The sequence below is a fragment of the Dermochelys coriacea genome, chromosome 3 (genome assembly GCF_009764565.3).
Source record: "Dermochelys coriacea isolate rDerCor1 chromosome 3, rDerCor1.pri.v4, whole genome shotgun sequence".
NCBI lineage: Eukaryota > Metazoa > Chordata > Testudines > Dermochelyidae > Dermochelys > Dermochelys coriacea.
In genome coordinates, this window is record NC_050070.1 from 50,180,059 (window position 1) to 50,201,689 (window position 21,631).

A 21,631-nucleotide genomic window follows, 5' to 3' on the forward strand; every position below is an offset into this window, starting at 1 on the left:
CTCAGCCTCTCCTTACAAGTCATGTGATCCAGCCCCTAATCATTTTTGTTGTCCTCCGCTGGACTCTTTCCAATTTTTCCACATCCTTCTTGTAGTGTGGGGCCCAAAACTGGACACAGTACTACAGATGGGACTTCACCAATGCCAAATAGAGGGGAATGATCACGTCCCTTGATCTGCTGGCAATGCAGCAGATCTTCTGTCTTAGGAAAAAACTGAGGCTTACATCAGTAATAATACATTCCAATACAATGCAATAAAAATACTGTATTCATCAGCATTCTCCATGGGCCACATTCTGTTCCCTACTATTTTAGTACAACTGTTGATTTCAGTGCAGGTACACCAATGCAAACATGTAGCCAGATTTTCCTTCATGTATATAGTATTTTCATTGAAAATAGTGAGTGCCTAGATCAGCTTCACATTGTGATGCTTTTTTTTAGTTCTAAAGTAGTGATTTTTACATAATATTGTAGAGTTAATCTGTGCCTAGTGGATTCCACCCACATTCATATAGAACAACAACAACAACAACAAAAACCAACCAGATAAATTCATGGAGGATAGATTCATCAATGGCTATCAGCCAGGATGGGCAGGGACAGTGGCCCTCAACTCTGTTTGCTAGAAACTGGGAATGGGCGATGGGATGGATCATTTCATGATTACCTGTTCTGTTCATTCCCTCTGGGGCACCTGGCATTAGGGTGACCAGATGTCCCGATTTTATAGGGACAGTCCCAATATTCTGAGCTTTTTCTTATATGGACACCCATTACCCCCCACACTCTGTCCTGGTTGTCATACTTGCTATCTGGTCACCCTACCTGGCATTGGCCACTGTTGGAAGACAGAATACTGGGCTAGATGAACCTTTGGTCTGACCCAGTATGGCCGTTTTTATGTTCTTATGACCAGAGGTCCCAGTTCTGTAGTGAATGTAGTGACAACATATTGGGGTGTTGCTTTGTTATGGGAAGCAACCCTTGTGTGTGTTGATATCATCTAGACATGTTGTGATGTAATCTAAATATTCAGAATACTATTAGGTTATATAAATATAATGTTAATACTATTGAACCAAAGTACTGTGGAAGAAATTACTGCTGTCTTGTGTAGTGGATTGAAAGTACTGTTCTTTTATATTGCTATAATATAAAGGACTTAAAAAAACCTGTCAAAGTATTGGACTTGTTAGCAGCATTGATTCTTTATCCAAAAAATGCAAACTACTTTTATGCTTTTACTTCTCCAACAAAAATGAATCCATCTATCTATGACAAAATAGGAAGCAGATTCTTGTAACTTATCCCTTATGAAATATATATGAAAATAAAAGACAAATTAAATGACATAATAAAGTATGAATTGAAATGAAAAACATTTTTTTTGCTGGTACAGGAACTATCTGCACAAATACAGAACCTTAATGAATTGTGTTCAAATCCAAGGAAAGGATGTCAATGATGGAAAGGCACAAATATCTTTATATACTTATTTCACTGTAGGGTAATGATGCTGACTCCAACTCAAACAAATTAGCACAGATGTGAAGGACTACATAGGAAATCCCAAGGTACTGCTATCACAATTGCACTGTCATCACTGCAGCATCTGATGAAGTGGGCTTTAGTCCACGAAAGCTTATGCCCAAATAAATGTGTTAGTCTCTAAGGTGCCACAAGTACTCCTTGTTCTTTCTTCTGACCTAACTCACTCAAATAATGGTCCAGATCTTTCCTGCTCCTGCCTCAGGCTCAAATCCTCCCTTTTCCCTCAGGTTAGAGAGTAAAAGAAGAGTCACTCTGTGGCTACTGCTGTAGCCCTGTGACTGTAGTGGCTACTGCTTGCCCCACAGGGACCATGTCAAACTTAACTTTCCTTTGTGTTTGGAAAATGCTTAGTGTATTCTGGGCATTACTACAGTCTAATTAGTAAGAATGTATCTTTCCGATCCTTTTGCTCATGTCCCTGATGTACAGGACATGCAGAGAAGCACCACAGAGATTGGATCTATAGTGGACTTGGTATGTGGACACTCTGTGCAGGTCCCCACTCCATTGTTATGGGAATAACTGCACCCCTGTGCAGATGAGTAGAATAACGCCAGTTCTGCAGAAGGCCATTGAATAGGGATTTCCTTCCATATTTTAAAAAGGGTTTTTTAACTTCTTTCTATTGCACTCTATGGAGAAACATTGTATACAATCACGGAATTGGAATGTGGTATCTTTTGTTCTCAGAAGTGTTGCAAGTAATGCACAATTTAATAACAAGAGTAGTAATTAGTAACATGATACTCATCATGCTGACTCTGAACTTAAGGAAGAGAAGAAAGAAAATAGTGAGAGAAGAAAGAAAAATAAAAAAAATGAAGGCAAAGAAAAAAATTAAAGGAAAGAAATGGGAAAAATTAGACAGTGAGATTTAAATGAGAAAGGGGAGAAATAAAGAGAAGTGGACCAAAATCATTGTTTCTTTATTTTTGGTATCATGCATAATTCTCACAGAGAAAATTAAGTTGGTGACTAAAATTTGCCTTCTTGTAGGCCCCAAAACAAATTAGACTGTACTTCAAACCTTAAGGCTGAGATTTTCAATGCTGACTAAGAAATTTACATGCACCATTCCCATTAATTCCAATGGAATTTGGAAGTCCAAATTCCTGAGGCAACTTGCAAAACATCAGCCTAAGAATCTTTTAAACCTACAGTATATTGATTAGACCAAAAACTCTTTGCACAATGGTCTGTTTCTTCAAATGTGTTTACAGAAGCCTATGAGAATGGGACTGATTCTAATTAGGGCCTCTGGGTGCTAAAGCAATAGAAACTTTAAATATAATAATTTGGTAATGTATCATGCGGTTGATAGCATTGAAGATTATTTTTACTATTCTGTTGCTCTCTCTGATTTTTTTTTTAGACACCTTATGTGATGCTCACTGGAATGGGTGCTAACCAGTTTGCTGAGAAGCTAGGCATACCTCAAGTGCCTGTAGAAGAGTTAGTAACAGACCATGCCAAAGCTGAATGGGAGGAATAACGCAAATACAAGCAGACTGTCAAATCACTTTTTAACACAGAATTGTACGTAGCAATTATGGATATGTTACTGATTTGGTTGACACAAATACTAACTTGGATTTATGCCTTTTGAATGAAGCTGCAAATACTAGTATGTCTGGACAAAGAAAAGGAAAATGTAGCATAGATTGTCACATCATATTTGATTTTGTATATTTCTTGTTTTAGAAAAACACATGGAAACTGAAGAAAGTCTTTGCTACCTAGTGATTTCTTAAAAAGTAATTTTGTATTGGATCTAGTTAGGGCTAGATGTTGGACCACACTGAGCATATTGGGTTTGATGGCTGAACTGTTTTTCATAATTCACATAGCATGTGTACACATGAGGTGAACCTTGAATCTTGAAGTACAAGTGGAAGCAAAGAGAGAGATTATGAGATCAGATCTGGGTGATGGTTGAATTTAGGAGTTTGCTGGCTTAGAGGCAGTCAGAGATAATCTTCATCTAAGATTAAACTTCCAAAAGCCCTCAGGTCCAAATGTAGTAACCACAAATGCATCCATCTTGAGATGGTAGGCCCATGGACAAGCACTTCATCTTTATGGGACTAAAGATACTCATCTTCTGCAGGAACAAAATGAGACAAAATAGGGAAAGTGGAAATAATTTTTTATTGAAAGTAGCATCCAACCCAATGATGTTGGTAGTATTTGTCTTTGTAGGAAATCTTGTCTCCTAGTATTAACTAGTTAATGGGATTCATATATTGTACAGTAAAAGGAAGTTGCTAAATTTCAGCAGTCACAGACAAAATTATAGGACTGTCTCAGTATCTTTTTGATAATATTGCAATGGTCATCAATCATTTTTCAATTCATTGTTTCCCTGATAGAAATCTGACTCATTAAGCCACCCACAGATCAGTTAACTGAGAGTTCAACATCATTATGTAACTAATACAGCTTAATATGATATAATGAAGCCACAGATTAACATTTTTATAATGAGAAAGGCAGAATTATTCTCTCTGATCTGTTGTTTTTTAAAAAAAGCTTTTTTTTTTTTTTAAAAAAAAAGCATCTACTTAATTATCTGCACTAGCCTTTAATGTGTTAAATCTATTTATCAGTCTAAGCAAACATTTTACATTAAAAAAACCCTAGTGTGATTGTATGGTTATTGTTGCTAGGATTTGCATCTGGACAAAAGTCTAATATATATTATAGTTTAAAACAGGTATGTTCTTTGATTGACTACTATATATTTTAAAATATCCAATGGAGATATATAGTTATAATCAATGTGAATTTTGGCTCAAATCATCCCCTATTCAGGAAAAAAGTCTGTATAGGGCACTAGATTTCTGTGAGCTCAAGCGTAATACAGAGAGTAAGACAGTAAATGTGGTCCTTGGATTTATAAGAAGGGGAATAATTAGTAGAAGTCTGAGGGTGTTACCACTGTATATGGCACTAGTGAGACTATTACAGGAATATGGTGTCCCGTTCCTCTGTGGACACAAGATATCGACAAATTGGAAAGCACTCAGAAAAGTGTGACTAGAATTACTCAAGGTCTGGAAAACCAAGTTTACAATGAGATAAAGAAGCTCACTCTATTGATCTTAAAAAAAGATTAAGAGGTGACTTGTTCATGGTCCAGAAATACTTACATGAGGTGAAGATTTCTGATAATAGAAGGATCTTTAATCTCTCAGACAAACATAAAATCCAGTGAGTGGAAGCTGAAACTAGAAAAATTCAGACAAGAATTAAGCTGCAATTTTTTTACAGTCATTCTCCATTACTTGAAGTTGTTAAATGAAGATTAGATGTTTTCTAAATATGTGCTCTATTTCAGACAGACGTTACAGGCTTGATACAGGATCCACTTGGTTAAATGATCATAACGGTTCCTGCTGGCCTTAATCTATGAAGTTCCCCTTGCAGTTTACACTCTGTTCATCAGTTGTAGGGAAAGTGATGTCCATTCTCTTGAGAACAAGGGTCTCAGATCCACTGATAGCCCACATGTCTACTGAGATTTGCTGAAGGACAGGGTTGTCTGAACATTGGCCAGGTGTCCTGGGATTACCACTGCGGCCTGCTGGGCTATCACATTCAATGTTATGGTCAATGGGACAATCCTACTGAAGCTTTTTCTGTCAACTGCTGCTGATGCTACCCTTGGAACTCCACTTCACTATGGGGAGTGTTGATGGGGTTTACATCAGGCAGTGGGATTGGCTCAAAAAGTTAACCTAATTTAGTCTGTTTCAGTAATTTGTATCTTCATATGGTTTAGAGGATAAATATGCTTACCCCTTAGCTCTGCCCTGATCCAACATTCTCTATACAGAAATCCTCAGTTTGACAGAGGAGAACCACTGAATCGAAAGGAAGGAGGAAGGAGGTATACTTTCTCCTTCTGTATCCCTGATCATGTATCTGCAAGATTTTCATGCCCTTCTACCATAGGGAGGCAGAGGGAGGGGGAATGATTTGCCTTTATTTCTTGTCAAAAGCATGTATGACTCAGATTGCAGGAATAGGACCTTAGCAATGACACTTCTAGGCATAACAGGATCTCCAAAAAATGCCTCTAGTGAATTTTAGGATTGACAACCACTGTATGGAAGATAAAGTTCTCTGAAGTGTAAGACGGAATAAAGCAAGGATGGATGGTGGTGAGTTATAGAGGACACAGTAGAAAAGAGCAAAAACTGAATCAAAGTTTTCATAACACTACAATGTTGCTTAAAGACACTTGTCAGCAAATATACTAATGATGTGCTGACACTCAGCTATTGGTCAGTTGCCCCGTACTGCATGTGGGATATAGGGCCTTATTCTCATTTGCATTAAAGCCCCTTTACCCTACTCTGGTAGTGCAAATGGGCTATAAACTGGGTTTAGTTTATTCCTACTTTAAGGCCCCTTTATACTGTCAAAGCAATGTACAAGGGCAGAAGTAAATAAGAAGTAGGCCCATAAAATGTAATCTATAATTTTAGACTCACTTGTATTAAAGGCATTAAAGTTCAGTTAAAACTATCCTCTTATCTAGAATAGTGTAACATGTTAAGGTTGATGGAGAATTGCTTTTCTTTGGTTTGGTTTTGCAATGAGCAGCAAACTGTTTTACCTACCATATATCTAGTTGCTGTTCCCCCAGAGACAGTCTTTGTTTCTGCTTTAAAGAGATCACTGTCACCCATTTTTAGATAGTCACCATTTGTTTGTCATAGACTGGGTCTCAAGAAAGTAGTGAGGGCAATTACTTCCCATTTCTTTACTAAAACTGGAGAAAATGTAGGCAATCTCTTGGCAAATGTCATCACTATTCTGCTATCATGTAGGATTCACTGGGATGTTCTATGTTATTTTTATTTTCATTACCTCAGAAGCATAAAATTTTCAGTGTTGCTCCTTTCTCATCAGCTTCTCGATTTCTTTCATGTATCTGAAATCAGAGGCAGATGAGCTTAGGAGTCTGAAGAGACAGGAACAACTGATGCATACATGCTACAATATAGTAAGAGGTTATTACATACAGCAAAGTAAACTCTCTATATAGTGTAGAACAGGGGGCTCACCTGAGCTAATCATATAACATTAGATGGGGTTCTTTGTAAATTGACAGTGCTGGCCAGCCTCTTGAGTTAGTAATGACAATGAGTTGTTTTGCCAAGTGGCAATGTGTTTCAAAATAAATTCACCCCCTATTCCCTTCAGTCCTCTTTGTTTATATCTTCCTTTCTATCTTACAAAGTGGAATGTAGAAAAAGTATCTTTTTCTTCAGACCTCCTTTCTTCACTCCAATTTCCTCTAATTTTCTCTCTCCTTTGCAAAACTCTTGCTCTTCTTATCTCCCTTCTCCTGTTATCAATCCTTTTTTATCTCCTGCGCTTTCTGCTCATCTCCCTCCCCATCAACTTCCCAGTTCTTTCCCTTTCTGCTTCTGATTGCCCAATTCTATTTACATAACTTGTAACACAATAAACTAAACATTTATTTTATTATTCTACAGTAACACTGGGTCAAATTCTCTGCTAGTGCAATTCCCTTGAGTTCAATTGAGCTGCACCCATATACATCAGTAGAAAATTTAGCCCACTGTTGTACATATGGATAGCACCTTCCCTCCTGCAGGATCTCAAATCATAGGTGCAATCACACAGAGTGTAAGGGTCATCAGAAAATTGTTTACCATGGTGATAGACTTTTTAGGCCATTAGTAAGTAACCACTCTCACAACAGTACCATGTACCTCTCAGGCCTTCCACCTTTTATTTAGCTTGCAAAATTATACATTTGGAGGGATGCTGGGTCTTAGAGAGACATTCAGTTCAACAGACCCTTTCCTCTCAGTTTGCGGGGAGAGAGAGCTATAACTCATTTTATAGATTCATGCAACATCATGATCCAGCTCCTCTCTCTTGCCAAGGATTTTCCTGCAAAGAAAAAGAGGTTTAAAAAGAATACCTATTCTGTGTCCATCTTAGAGTGTAAGCTCCTCAATACAGTGACCTATTTTCTTTGTCACAGGTGTGCATGGTGTTTTACAGGCAATATAGAAATAACCACCTACAAACACCTCTGAAGTGTTGCACCTCTGGTGAAGAGATCAGCTGGTGCACAGCACAGCATGCTGTACAACAATGGAGGGTCTTGAGTCAAGGACACTGTGATAAACCACTATTTTATGCAAAATGCTATGGGATTCCTAATGTCCAAGCACAGCACAGACAACTTCATTTTGTCAGGCCTCCTCTGAAACTTACTCATTTAGCTCCCTCCAAAGATATCTCGCTGAAAAGGATAAAGAATTTTGTGAAGCTGTTGTTCTAGGAATCTACATATTTTAAACATAATGCTTATCACTGCAAAGCCATTCCCTCGAGCTATCACATCCTTCATGCTGATTGTCCAAAAAAAACCCCCAAAAAACAAACACACACACACTTTACAGAGAGAGGTATAAGGTAAAAAGAAAAGAAAGTGATATTGAGGGAATGGATTCTCTTGCTCAGAGCAAAGGAGAATAGAATGGTGTTCCAGGCCAGTAGGTTAGCACAAGGGAACATATCACTCCATTCCCATGTAAAAACATGCTAGAGTGAATAAAGCACTCAAAACCACATGCAGGCTTGACAAAAGTAGTGAAGCTCTAGAATCCACAGGTAGCCCACCTACTTTATTTCTGAGTTCCTCACACCTCCTTCCCATATCAGTGGTAAGATAGCCAGCTCTCAGCAGCACTGTCATTGGCTGACAGCCAGTTCCTGCAATCACCTGAACATTAAGAGTGCAGAAGCAGAGTTAATGCTGATTCAAGAAGTATTAAATGGGCCAGATGTTTTCATGTGGTCTTTAAAAAGCACGTTCTCCATCACAGTAGACTAGAGAGGCAAATTGGTCTAATGACTAGGGTACTGGACTAGCAGTCAGGAGACAGTAGGTCTGTTCTTAGCCCTGCCATTTATCTATTTTCTGACCTTAGGCAAGTCATTTTGCCTCTCTTCTCTCCCACCATTTGTCTTTCTTGTCTATTTAGATCTTTAGGGCAGTGTCTGTCTCCTACTATGTGTGTATACAGCACCTAGCACAATGGGGCCCTGATCTCAATTGGGCACCTCTAGGAACTACTCTAATATAAATAACAGAGACTATTCTTTTGCCCATGACCCCTTTTTGGTTGTATGGAGTTACTGCTGCCTCAAACTGCATAGCAGTAACAAGAGGGAATATCTGTCTTTCCTTCTGCCCAGCTCCCTCCCATTTTTGAGATTTTGTTCTTTTCCGTACCATGTAATAAGGAGGGACTAAGGGCTTGTCTACGCTTAAAACATGACAGCAGCACAGTTGCACTGCTGTAGCGCTTCAGCGTAGACACTACCTATGCTGACAGGAGAAGTTCTTCCATCGGTGTAGGTAATGCACCTCCCTGAGAGGCAGAGAATTTTTCCGTTGACAAAGTGCTGTCTACACAAGGACTTAAATTGACTTAACTATGCCACTCAAGGGTGTGGATTTTTTACACCTTGACAATGTAGTTAAACCAACCTAATTTTTCTAGCATAAACTAGGCCTAAGGTGTTCCCCTAAAGACGTTAGAGAATTGGGTTTATAGTGATACTGTTTCTTGGAATGTACAGCATTTGCTTGAGGTGTTCTAAGCATGGTTTGGGATTATCAGAAGCTGCACTGAGATCAGAGACCTGTAATCTGAAGTAAGGAATAGGCTGTTTAATGAAGAACATTGAAAGTTTCTCATTAAACATTAATATTTACACAGTAAAGTTTTTCTGATGTTAACTAGTACATACAGCAGGACAAAGATATATTTGTACAGTCATGATGGACTCCGATCCTGCTGGACTCACTAAAGATCTCACTTTGCTTTTTAGCAAGATTGAAAGTAATGATACTGGTAACAAAAAACCACTTCACAACTCAGAATTAATTCCTGCCTACAGGCTGCACTGAGCCTCATTTAAAACAAAGTTTTTCTCTAGCCCTTTTTCTTGGGTTACTTCTATAAGTCACATATTAAAAAGAATAAACACCACCACCACCACCACCACAACTTATAGGAGTAACTTTTCTAGTTCCCTAAGTATTAAAACTAACAAGTTTGTAATAGTTTCAAATATTTCTCATATTGAAATTACTTCTAACTCGATTGTCAAAGTGTACAGCTTTAAAAGGACTTGAGGTTCAAACAAAATAACAAATGTGATGCTTTTAAATGTAGAATATGACTTTTTAAAAGGGAACCTGTTCCAGGAGTCATGGATATGAAAAGGTGTACTGATGCTTTATAAATCTGTAACTGAAGTTGCTATATTTGCCTCGTCATAGTTTACAATAAAATATAAGTTGTCTGCCAACCCCCCCCCCGAATCTATGCATGTATATGTTGCAAATGGCTCACCGAATTTCTTGTCTCTACTATAAGTATAAAAACTAGATAAGAGCTGGAAGATTTTTTTTTTATTAAAGCATACATTTCAGACAAATTTCCTTTTCCCAAAGTAATGTCCCCATAGATAGCCTGCTGTGGGCCCAGATAAGAATTTATAGCTCCTAGTAAGTCAAATTCAGATTTACAGAAAAAGAGCAAACAGAATAAAATCAGTGGGATTGCACTGGGTCGCACCAGTAATGAATCTGACCTGCTGACTTCAAAAGGGATTGATGCATGCAACACCTTTCAGCATCGGGCCCAGACTTTGTCTTATCAGATACAATAGGTGCAATACAAAGGTTATGGGGTCACCATAACAGGATTGGCAATAAGGGCAAATTATTAGTTGGTAAGAATGTTTTCCAGTAATGTCTACAAAGGACTAGGTTCTCTTCCCTACAGAAAAGTAGACATGTTCTCTCTCCTGAAGAGCTCACAGACTAAAGACAGACAAATGGGAGGGAGAAGCAGATACTCCTAAGCTGACAAAGGTAATACTTGACTATGGGTACGTCTACACTGGAGCTGGGAGGTGTACATTCTAGTTCAAAGAGACATACCTTAGCTGTGATTGAGCTAGCTACTGCACCTCTAAAAATATAAATGCATTTGTGGCAGCACAAGGGATGGAAGGTGGAGTCATATTTATGGTCTTAGACGTGGTGGTTAGCTCTCCTGCTATTCGCACTACCACAGCTTCATGACTATTTTTAGCTGCTAGCTCAGTCAGAATGGGTCTGTCTCCTCCAAGTAGAATTTACAACTTTTGTAGGTGTCTTGGCCACATATAGCGGTCAGCATAAGTTTGTGGGTCTTCTACTCCCTTCCACAGAGTTATATCAATTATTTCTCAAACTTGTCAGTGTAAGTCAGCTAGTTTTTCTGTAGACCTTAGTGCAGAAGTGTGTCTTGAGGAGAGGCTTCAGGATAGAGGGTAGAAGCTGTATAAATGAGCTCAGGAAGGTCATTGCATGGATATGTTTGTGTGAGAAGCTGGCAAATGAATAGAAAAGATAGAGAAATTGCTGAGACAGGAAATTAATGTGAAGTGAGACAAAGGCAGGGAAGAGTTATGCAAACTTGTGAAAGCTGTGATTTGGTTCTGTGGATAAGTTGTAGCTGATGTAACGATTCCAAGTGGGGGTGACATGATAAAAGTGGTGAGCCAGGAATATCATTTTAGAGAGGGTATTTTGTATGGACTGGAGAGCAGGCAAATGTGTTTTTTGTGAGCCTAGAGAAAACACTGCAGTTATCAAGATGGGAGATGAGAGTCTGAATGAGTGGTATAGTTGCAGGGCTAGGAAAAAAAACCTTTTCAGACACAGATTGTGTATAAGAAATCTTTGCAATTCAAAAATGGCTCAAGAATGTACATTTTCTCTCCCTCCCCCGCTACTGCTTTCATTCCATTCCATCACCAGAGAGGGGTATCTGACAGGGCCACTCATCTCCTGAGAGAAAAGGAGGACTTGTGGCACCTTAGAGACTGTCTCTAAGGTGCCACAAGTCCTCCTTTTCTTTTTGCGAATACAGACTAACACGGCTGCTACTCTGAAACCTGTCACCTCCTGAGATTCTCCCATCAGCTGGGTGTGGAGCTGCAATCCTCCACCACACACACACACACGCCTCAGGCACATTGCCTACATCACTAGGTGGGTCTTTAACAACTCAGCCCTCCAGTCAAATGTCACAGTCAATGTCACACACTGTTTGCTCTCAACACAGTCTTCAGCCATGTCTCTCAGCCCCTTTAAGTCCCTGTCCTTCACTTGGGCTTCCCACCAGAGCCTTGTCTTTCTCAGGGCTTAGTTCCACTTCACTAATAAGCCGATGGGGGGACCCAGCCCCACCGACTACTCCAGTCCCAGCCCAGCGACCCAACACACATCAGCCATGTACTGCTTCCTTCAGTTTGCCACTGCTATTTCTTGGGCCTTTTCCCATGTAGCCTCTTTCTCTTCATACTTACCTCAGGGCTCCTCTTCCTCCTTGCTGAATGCTTCTCTTCTTGAGCTCCTGCAATGAGTATTTCAATCATAAACATTTTGACTTTTTCAGAGTTGTTTGTTTGGTTTATTTGGTTTTTGACCAAAACAATTCAATGAAGTTGATACAAATTAGCAAAATGTTTTGGTTAACCCGAATCTGCATTTTTCAGAGAAACTAAAACCAAAACATTTTGTACAAAATATTTTCATCCAGTTCTAGAGAAGTGGGATGGATAAAGTATGTTCCATTAAGTTGGCATTCACCCCTTGTGTGTAATATTTTCATTGTATAATTGTTTATAACATTTTCTTTACTAAGTACCCACAGTTTCTGGAATTGTCAGGGCGTGAATTGTGAAAAGGGTGTGTTTTGTTATAATGATATTTAGTTTACATTCAAAAATCCTCCCTTGTATTACATTACTCTTCACCTCTAGATTAGGGTTGCCAGGAATCTGGTTTTCGACCAGAACACCTGGTTGGAAAGGGACCTTGGCGGCTCTGGTCAGCACCGCCAACCAGGACGTTAAAAGTCCGTTCTGTGGCACAGCGTGGGTCCAGGGCTAAAGTAGGCTCCCTGCCTATCCTGGCTCTGCTCAGCTCCTGGAAGCAGCCACCAGATCCCCATGGCAGCCAGGGAAGCTTCACATTCTGCCCACACACGACTGCTGGCTCCGCAGCTCCCATTGACTGGGAACCACGACCAATGGGAAATGCGGGGGCAGCACCTGCAGGCGCAAGGGCAGTGCACAGAGCCTTCCTGGCTGCCCATGTTCCTAGGGGCTGCAGGGACCTGGCAGACACTTCCTGGGAGCCACAGTAAATGATGTCAGGATCCCACACCCCAATCCCCTGCCCCAGCCTGGAGTTACCTCCTGCACTCAACTCCCTCCTGGAGCCCAAACCCTGTCCCCCCGCAGTCCAACCCCTTCCCCAGCCCAGATCTGCACACCAAACCCCTCATCCTTGCCTGCCACAGAGCCCACACCCCCAGCCGGAGCCCTCACTCTCTCCCCCTGCACCCAACCCTCTGCCCCAGCCTGGTGAAAGTGAGTGAGGGTGGGGGAGAGCAAGTGACAGAGGGAGGGGGGATGGTGTGAGCACAGGTGGGGCCCTGGAGAAGGAGGGGGGCCTCAGGGAAGAGGTGGGGTAGGGGCAGGGTATGGGTGTTCAGTTTTGTGCAATTAGAAAGTTGCAACCCTACTCTAGATATAGAAAAGTTTTCCCCTAAGAAATGAAAGAATTTATGAAATTTAAATACCTAGTTGCATTTATAAAATTATGGAAACTAATTCATCCACATATTTACTTATTAGACAAATTGGGTTCATCAGTGGCAATATTTAACATGTTTACAATATCACTTGTATCCTTTTTAAACTTGATCCATTTGTGTAGATGTATATAATCCTAGGAGAGCATTTATTTTGCACTGCAAGGTAATTTTGCACATGATATAACATAAAAAAATCACATTAAAAGGGTCTACTTGATAGATCATTAGATTTAGAAATCAGTTTTATTGTATGCAGAAGAAAAGGAATGCAAATGGCTTTGCAGTCATTCTGGTCTTAAACCATAAAAGATGGAAATTCACTTGGTCACTGAAAAGAGATCTGAAGACTTCAGTCTTTGAGCAATTATAGATCTTGCAATAGGTCATATATGTGGGGAAAAATCCTAAAATAACAGTAGTACAAGCAGATTTTAATTTTTCCAACATTTACAAAGTAGCATCTCTGTCCTGAGTGATCAACGGGGCCTGCTGGGATAGCTGTAGTGCTGGACCACAATAAAAATGTGCTATGAAATATTTCAAAGATTGTTACCAAGGTATGTTACTTGCAGATCAACACATCAAACAGCATGTCTGCCTGATATCTGCTCATCAGATCAATCATGCTGTGACATTCAGCTTTCTTTACCTCCTGCGTGATGGAATGACATTCACATTGAACCAATAGGAAACAAATATTCTGGATCAAATTCTACTTCCTCCCTAGGGTTCTCATAAGCCACCTCCACCACTGTCACCCAACCGCTGATAGATTCTGCCTTTTCTTATTGCTATTGTGCCAATCTGATGATCTTGTTAATATAATCACAGCCTTTGAATCATCCCTGTTGGAGAATGGAAAAGCAAGACATGACAATACTGCTCAATTCAGATATTTCAGCTTTTTGTTCCTTCCATAAACAGTTGGAATCAAGACACATTGAAGTTTGTTTGATCTTCATCACCTCCATACTGAGCAGATGTGATCCCTTAGAAAATCTGGTAAGCAAAGGGCATGTAAGACCCATGGTGAACTATGAAACTTTCACTTTCATAGTTTCAATCCTGCATCTGCACATAAATTGCAGACCTAAAAAATGTGGTAGGTGCTGATATAGCTAAATAAAGATATTCTATTTCAATGACAATAGAGAATTACACCTCTCTCTGAATATCACCATAATCCTCACTGGTTTTGGATTAGTGAACAGACACAAGCCAGACGTACAGTTATTTTGGTATTTCTATTAACCATCCAGAAATAGTCAAATGTGAAAACACAATGCCTATATATTGCAAGTATAGCAATACATTGTATTTTGTTATCAACCCTATTTAACTTAACATTTAACTGCTTTTTAATCAACCTTCCTGGGGGAAAAGGGATTTTGCTTTACTTATCCATTGCTTCACTTAACCATTTTCTGAAAAAATGTAGAGGAAGTATCCTTGGCCTAGTAAAGCTCAATATCTAGTTCTGGAACAAACAGCTCTGATTTTCTCTTTAGTTCAATCCCTTATATAGCATGCATGACTCAGTCTGAGTTGCCTTGACTTTTAGCTAACCTGATGAGAGAGAGATCTTCTCTTCCAATTCTTTTGACAGAGAAGACATGGTCTTTGAAGGTTTTTTTGTATTGTAAAATTGTAATTTTAGTATCCCAAATATCTTTATAAAATATATTTCCTTTCTCCAATTCCCCTCCCTGAGAATCACGTGAGAATCACAAATTTATTTCCTTTTCCCTGAAGAAGGAAAATGGAAAATTTATTCCTATTCACCCTATGTTTGAATGAGAACTTTCTAAAACCCCTCTCCTGGGTCCTTTACAGGAGTGGATCCACGAATTATCATTATTTTATTTATTGAGTTTGTTATTTATCTAATGATGTGGTTGATGTACAAGACACAACTAAAGATAGTGCCTGCCTCAAGAATTTTACAATACTGCGGCTTTCATCTCTAAATTTTGAATCCCTCTGGGTGAGGAAAGCTCCCAAAGATTTACTGAATCCCTCTGGGTGAGGAAAGCTCCCAAAGATTTACTGTCAGAATCTATAATACATAGCTTCATCCAAAATTGCAATTAATGTCTTCCTTAAATAATGAGTAAGTAATGCCATTACTTTGGAGAGAGCCTATACCTGTCCCTAAAGGGTATCTTTCAATCAGACATAATGTTCAGCTGCTTCTTTTAAATAAAACAAGGGAGGCATGCTTTCAAGTTCTAGAAAATGAAATGGCTGATACTGTGAAATTCTATGGGGACTAGAACCCAGGTCTGTGGGACCATAGATACCGCGGCACTACCACCTGGCAGCCATGATAGTGCTGTATGCATTATCATAAAAACCCTGTGAAGATAAGTACAACAGGAAGTATGACCTTGTAAAGCCAAACTCACATTTTCCCTCATGGCCCTGATTGGTCAAGGTACCCTACCGAAGCCCAGGAGAAGTTTCAGGAAGTGTCCATGCAACAATGTGGACTCTTCTGCCATTGTAGTGACCCTCTTGGACTTGCATCTTGGCTTGCTTTTGGACTTCTGACCCCAGCTTTGACTCCTGACACTGACTCCTGATTCCTGAATCCGGCTTGGACCTATGGCAATGTTCTTGGCCTCTGACTATAACTGCTTCAACTCCTAGGTTTGATTGCCACTGCTCCAACCATCTAGACCACCCAAGCCCCAGTCATGACACACAATGTGGAAAATCTCCCAGGTTCAGAATTGTCAAGCACATAATTTTTAAACTTTCAGACATCTGGGAATGACAAGCCTAGGCCCAGAGCTACAGATAATTGCAAATTAGTTAAGAAGTGATTTATATTTCTCCTTTCTCACTTTCAAAACACTTCCTCTACAGGTAATTTATTGTGCAGATAAGCAATGGAATAGAAGAGAATCAAAGTAATAGATGAATAGATTCCATTGAAAGTGAAAACTAGCAGAAAGGTAAGATCACTGTATGAGAGGTGATGAAGATGAAATAAACATTGAAGTATCCTAATTCCAACTGTTTATGGAAGGCACAAAAAGCTAAAATATCTGAATTGAGCAGAATTGTTATGGATTGCTTTTCCATTCTCCAACAGGGATGATTCAAAGTCTGTGATGATATTAATGATTCCTTCTGTGCTCCAACACCTCTTTGCTCCTGTGGGCCAGGGAGAGGATAGTAATCTACTTTTGGCCCTTACTAGTGGCAGACTACTTCCCCCCATGTGCCAGCACAGCTGCCTTAGCTGACATGTTAGAAAGCTGGAGCCAAGGTTCTGCCCACTCCATGCCTCTTCCCAACCAGCTGCTTTAAGGAGGGGAGTAGCAAGTGTACATTGCTCATTTATCTCTAAGCACCAGGACAGAAGGACCAGGGAGTCTGCACAGGGAAATGAGGTGTGTGGTGTCTTGCTTCCCTAACCCTCATGCACAGCCATACAGCCAGGGCTACAAACTGGTTCTAAAACAGTTGTATATTTTAATTTAGTACTGGTGTCCTTATATATTTTCAAGAATTAAGGAATATGTGCCTGACACCTCTTGATAGAGCAAATATCACATTTTAATGGATTTCATATCTGTATGTCCAAACCCCTTTTTTTTATTTATATGTTTGAGGGGTGAGCAATGATGGTTTTAGGTAAATAGTTTTTTCAATGAACAGCAAATCAATGCACAAAACAGTGCAGGTCTTTACTATCTAGTTAGTAAGTATGCTGACATGACAGAGTGTTTCATTGTTAAAGAATTACTGTATTAACAACCAGTAATGTGAGCTAAGATGTAATGTGAGCTAAGAACACTTGACTGATTTCAGGCAAAAAAACAGTTATTGTCTGTTTATAAAAACTAATTGCATTGAAAAAGAAATTGATTATTGGAAGTATTAAATCAATATTTATAGTATTTAATCAGCAGACAAAATAATTGATAGTTTTATTGCTTAAGTTATTATATATGTAACTGTTTATATATTGCAAAGCTTTTCTTAACTCTTCAATCTCTGTACTTAATAATCCAGAGGTACAATGAGAAAATGATAAAACCAGCAGTCTCATACATTATTTTCCTGTCAGTAGTTACACATAAGAAATGTGCTGGAATAGATCTGCAGTAATATTTAACTGCAATGCCATACTTAGATCAATGTTGCTGCAGATGACTCTGAATTTATTTAAAGGAAACCAGCCATCTCTGCAGAATAATGTTCTCACTTTGACTCCCTGCTAGCATCTTCTTCTGTTTGATCCTGTCCTTACAAACCTGTAATCATCAAGTTTCAGGCAGCAGGCTCTTTAATGTGAAAATTGAAATAGCCTGAAAAGATTACTTCCAAACTCAGGTAACATAGGATTGTGCCCTGCAGTGCAGTATGATACAATTCAGAGAGATAGAGTTGTAGTGCTGCTTAAATTGTGGACATATGGAATGGGATCAAAACAGTCCAGCAGGTATTGTGGGAATGTTGCCAAGAGGATCTGACAGAAGAGTGTTTCACTGTCACCTTCACTTCACAGAGATAAAAGCTTAAGAGGGAACAAGTGAATAGTTCTGGTGCTGATTACAGAAAGTAAGATGAGCTCGTGGAAGGAGACTATAAAAATAGTAGGCTGGAGGTCCTAAGTGACACACTGATAATTTGAAGTCTTTCATCCTCTGTCTAAATTTTATTATCGATGACACCTCTGTGAGTAATTTGTTTGTGCAAGAAGCTGTCTCTGAACACTGGGAACTCAATTACCTTCTGTGTTAATATGGGTTGATTAGCTAGTGGCCTTCAACGGGGATGCAATAGCTCTGGTCATTTTAAATATCCCTTGAGGATGGTAGCATGTAGTATGTGTGGATGTACACATGCTAAAAAAAGTATGCTCAGCAGTTTTCTTTTTAACTGTGTTTAAATACAAAAGTTAATAATTAGATATGACAAGTTTCAGTGGTGCACTACAAAAATGTTCTGTTTTAAATGCAAGATTTTAGAATATGTGTTAGCTATCAAAGAAAAAATATTGTTATGCTAATTAGTTATTTATTTTCTTGCTCCCAGATTTCAAGCATAACCAATTTTCTGTTATTATATCTAATTGAATGGAGTAAACAGACTAGCTGTGTGATGATTTTGAGGGCTCATATTTCTCCTGTCCATGACTATGACTAAATGGCTAAAGGCACTTAGTGAATCAGCATTCAGATCATCAAAACAGATAGATAGATATTTAAAGAGACAGATGTAGACAGATATAGAAATAAAGAACCACATTAGCATTTTTGCTTGATTTCAAAGAGAAAATTAATGCAGACCATCTATATTCCCAAACTCTAAATACTTGAGTCATGTTGAATGTTAATGTCATTAGGTTAAGTCATCCCCCATCAAATGAGAATGTGCATGTATACTGACAGCACTTCATCTTTGGCATTGGGAAAGGACAGTAAAATAGGCAGGCTGCAAACCTTTCCATTACAGGAGGTTTAATCTAAATAGGACTATGCTGATCAGTTTTTTGGATAATATTTTCTAAAGGTATGTCTACACTGCAATTAGACACCCATGGCCAAGCTTGTGGGGTTCAGGCTAAGAGGCTGCTTAATTGTGGTTTAGACACTCATACCTGGGATAGATCCCAAGCTCTTAGATCTTCCCACCTCACAGGGTCCTACAGCCTGAGCTCCAGCCCGAGCCTGAATGCCCACACTGCAGTTAAACAGCCCCTTTTCCCAAGGTCTGCAAATCCGAGTCATCTGGCATGGGCCAGCCACAGGTTTTTAATTGCAGTGTAGACATAATCTAGGAAACCAGTCTGTATATATAACGTATATATCATGTGTATATAACGATAACAGGTGAAATATAATTTGGAGAAATTCTACACACACACACATAGAATTATAGAATCTCAGGGTTGGAAAGGACCTCAGGAGGTCATCTATTCCAATCCCCTGCTCAAAGCAGGACCAATCCCCAACTAAATCATCCCAGCCAGGGCTTTGTCAAGCCTGACCTTAAAAACCTCTAAGGAAGGAGATTCCACCACCTCCCTAGGTAACCCATTCCAGTGCTTCATCACCCTTCTGGTGAAAAAGTTTTTCCTAATATCCAACCTAGACCTCCCCCACTGCAACTTGAGACTATTGCTCCTTGTTCTGTCATCTGGTACCACTGAGAACAGTCTAGCTTCATCCTCTTTGGAACCCCTTTCAAGTAGTTGAGAGCAGCTATCAAATCCCCCCTCATTCTTCTCTTCTGCAGACTAAACAATCCCAGTTCCCTCAATCTTTCCTCATAAGTCATGTGCTCCAGCCCCCTAATGATTTTGTTGCCCTCCGCTGGATGTTTTCCAATTTTTTCACATCTTTCTTGTAGTGTGGGGCCCAAAACTGGATGCAGTACTCCAGATGAGGCCTCACCAATGTTGAATAGAGGGGAACGATCCCATCCCTCAATCTGCTGGCAATGCCCCTACTTATACAGCCCAAAATGCCGTTAGCCTTTGTCAAGGTTCCTTCCCCACTCTGAACTCTAGGGTACAGATGTGAGGACCTGCATGAAACAGGTCCTTGAACAGTATGCTGCCACCACCAAGCATTTTAAACGAAGAACAGGGAAAGAGCCCACTTGGAGATGTCTTCCCCCAAAATATCCCCCCAAGCCCTACACCCCTTTTCCTGGGGAAGGCTTGTTAATAATATGCTCACCAATTGGTATAGGTGAACACAGACCCAAAGACCTATCTTAAGAACAATGAAAAATCAATCAGGTTCTTAAAAGAAGAATTTTATTTAAAGAAAAGGTAAAAGAATCACCTCTGTAAAATCAGGATGGTAAATACTATACAGGATAATCAGATTCAAAACATAGAGAATCCCTCTAGGCAAAACCTTAAGTTACAAAAAGACTCAAAAACAGGTGTAAACATTACCTCCAGCATAGCGAATTTTACAAGCCAAAAAACAAAAGGAAATCTAATGCATTTTCTAGCTAGATTACTTACTAATTGTACAGGATTTGGAAGGCTTGTATCCTTGATCTGTTCCAAGCAAAGGTATCACACAGACAGAAAAACAAAAGCCTTTCCCCCCACTCCAGATTTGAAAGAATCTTATCACCTCATTGGTTATTTTGGGTCAGTTGCCAGCAAGGTTACCTTATCTTCTTAACCCTTTACAGGTGAAAGGATTTTGCCTCTGGCCAGGAGGGATTCTATAGCACTGTATACAGAAAGGTGGGTACCCTTTCCTTTATATTTATAACAGCCTTCTTGCAACAAGGGCACACTGTTGACTCATATCCATCCTCTCATCCTCTGTAACCCCTAGGTCCTTTTCTACAGAACTGTTGCCTAGCCATTCGGTCCCTAATCTGTAGATTCTTCTGTCCTAAATTCAGGACTCTGCACTTGTCCTTGTTGAACCTCATCAGATTTCTTTTGGCCCAATTCTCCAATTTGTCTAGGTCACTCTGGATCCTATCCCTACCCTCCAGCATATCTACCTCTCCCCACAGTTTAGTGTCATCCGCGCACTTGCTGAGAGTGCAATCTATCCCATCGTCCACATAATTAATAAAGACGTTAAACAAAACTGGCCCCAGGACCGACCTCTGGGGCACTCCACTTGATACCGGCTGGCAACTAGACATCGAGCCATTGATCACTACCTGTTGAGCCCAACAATCTAGCCAGCTTTATGTCCACCTTATAGTCCATTCATCCAATCCATACTTTTTTAACTTGGTGACAAGAATACTGTGGGAGACCATATCAAAAGCTTTGCTAAAGTCAAGATATACCACATCCACTGCTTTCCCCATATCCACAGAGCCGTTGTCTCATCATAGAAGTCAATCAGGTTGGTCAGGCATAACATGCCCTTGGTGAATCCATATTGACTGTTCTTGATCACCTTCCTTTCCTCCAAGTTCTTCAAAATGGTTTCCTTAAAGATATGCTCCATGATTTTTCCCAGGACTGAGGTGAGGCTGACCGGTCTTTAGCTCCTCGGGTTCTCCTTCTTCCCTTTTTTAAAGATGGGCACTATATTTACCTTTTTCCAATAGTCTGGGACCTCCCCCGATCACCGCGAGTTTTTAAAAATAATGGCCAATGGCTCTGCATTCACATCAGCCAATACCTTCAGCACCCTCGGATGCATTAAATCTGAACCAATGGACTTGTGCATGTCCAGCTTTTCTAAATAGTCCTTAACCTGTTCTTTCACCACTGAGGGCTGGTCACTTCTTCACCGTACTATATTGCCCAAAATAGCAGTGTGGGAGCTGACCTTGTCTGTGAAGACCAAGGCAAAACAGGCATTGAATATTCAGCTTTTTCCACATCTTTTGTCACTATGTTGTCTC

At 39.8% G+C, this 21,631-nt stretch overlaps 1 long non-coding RNA gene across 1 annotated transcript in view; it reads left to right on the forward strand.

Annotated features, from left to right (window-relative positions):
- Positions 1 to 1,530: 1,530 nt before the first annotated feature.
- LOC119852953 overlaps positions 1,531 to 21,631 on the forward strand; it is a 155,627-nt gene continuing 135,526 nt past the window's right edge. The window contains exons 1-2 of the long non-coding RNA XR_006279816.1: positions 1,531 to 1,579; positions 2,929 to 3,092. This is a non-coding gene — a long non-coding RNA (uncharacterized LOC119852953). The remainder of the gene's footprint in view (positions 1,580 to 2,928; positions 3,093 to 21,631) is intronic.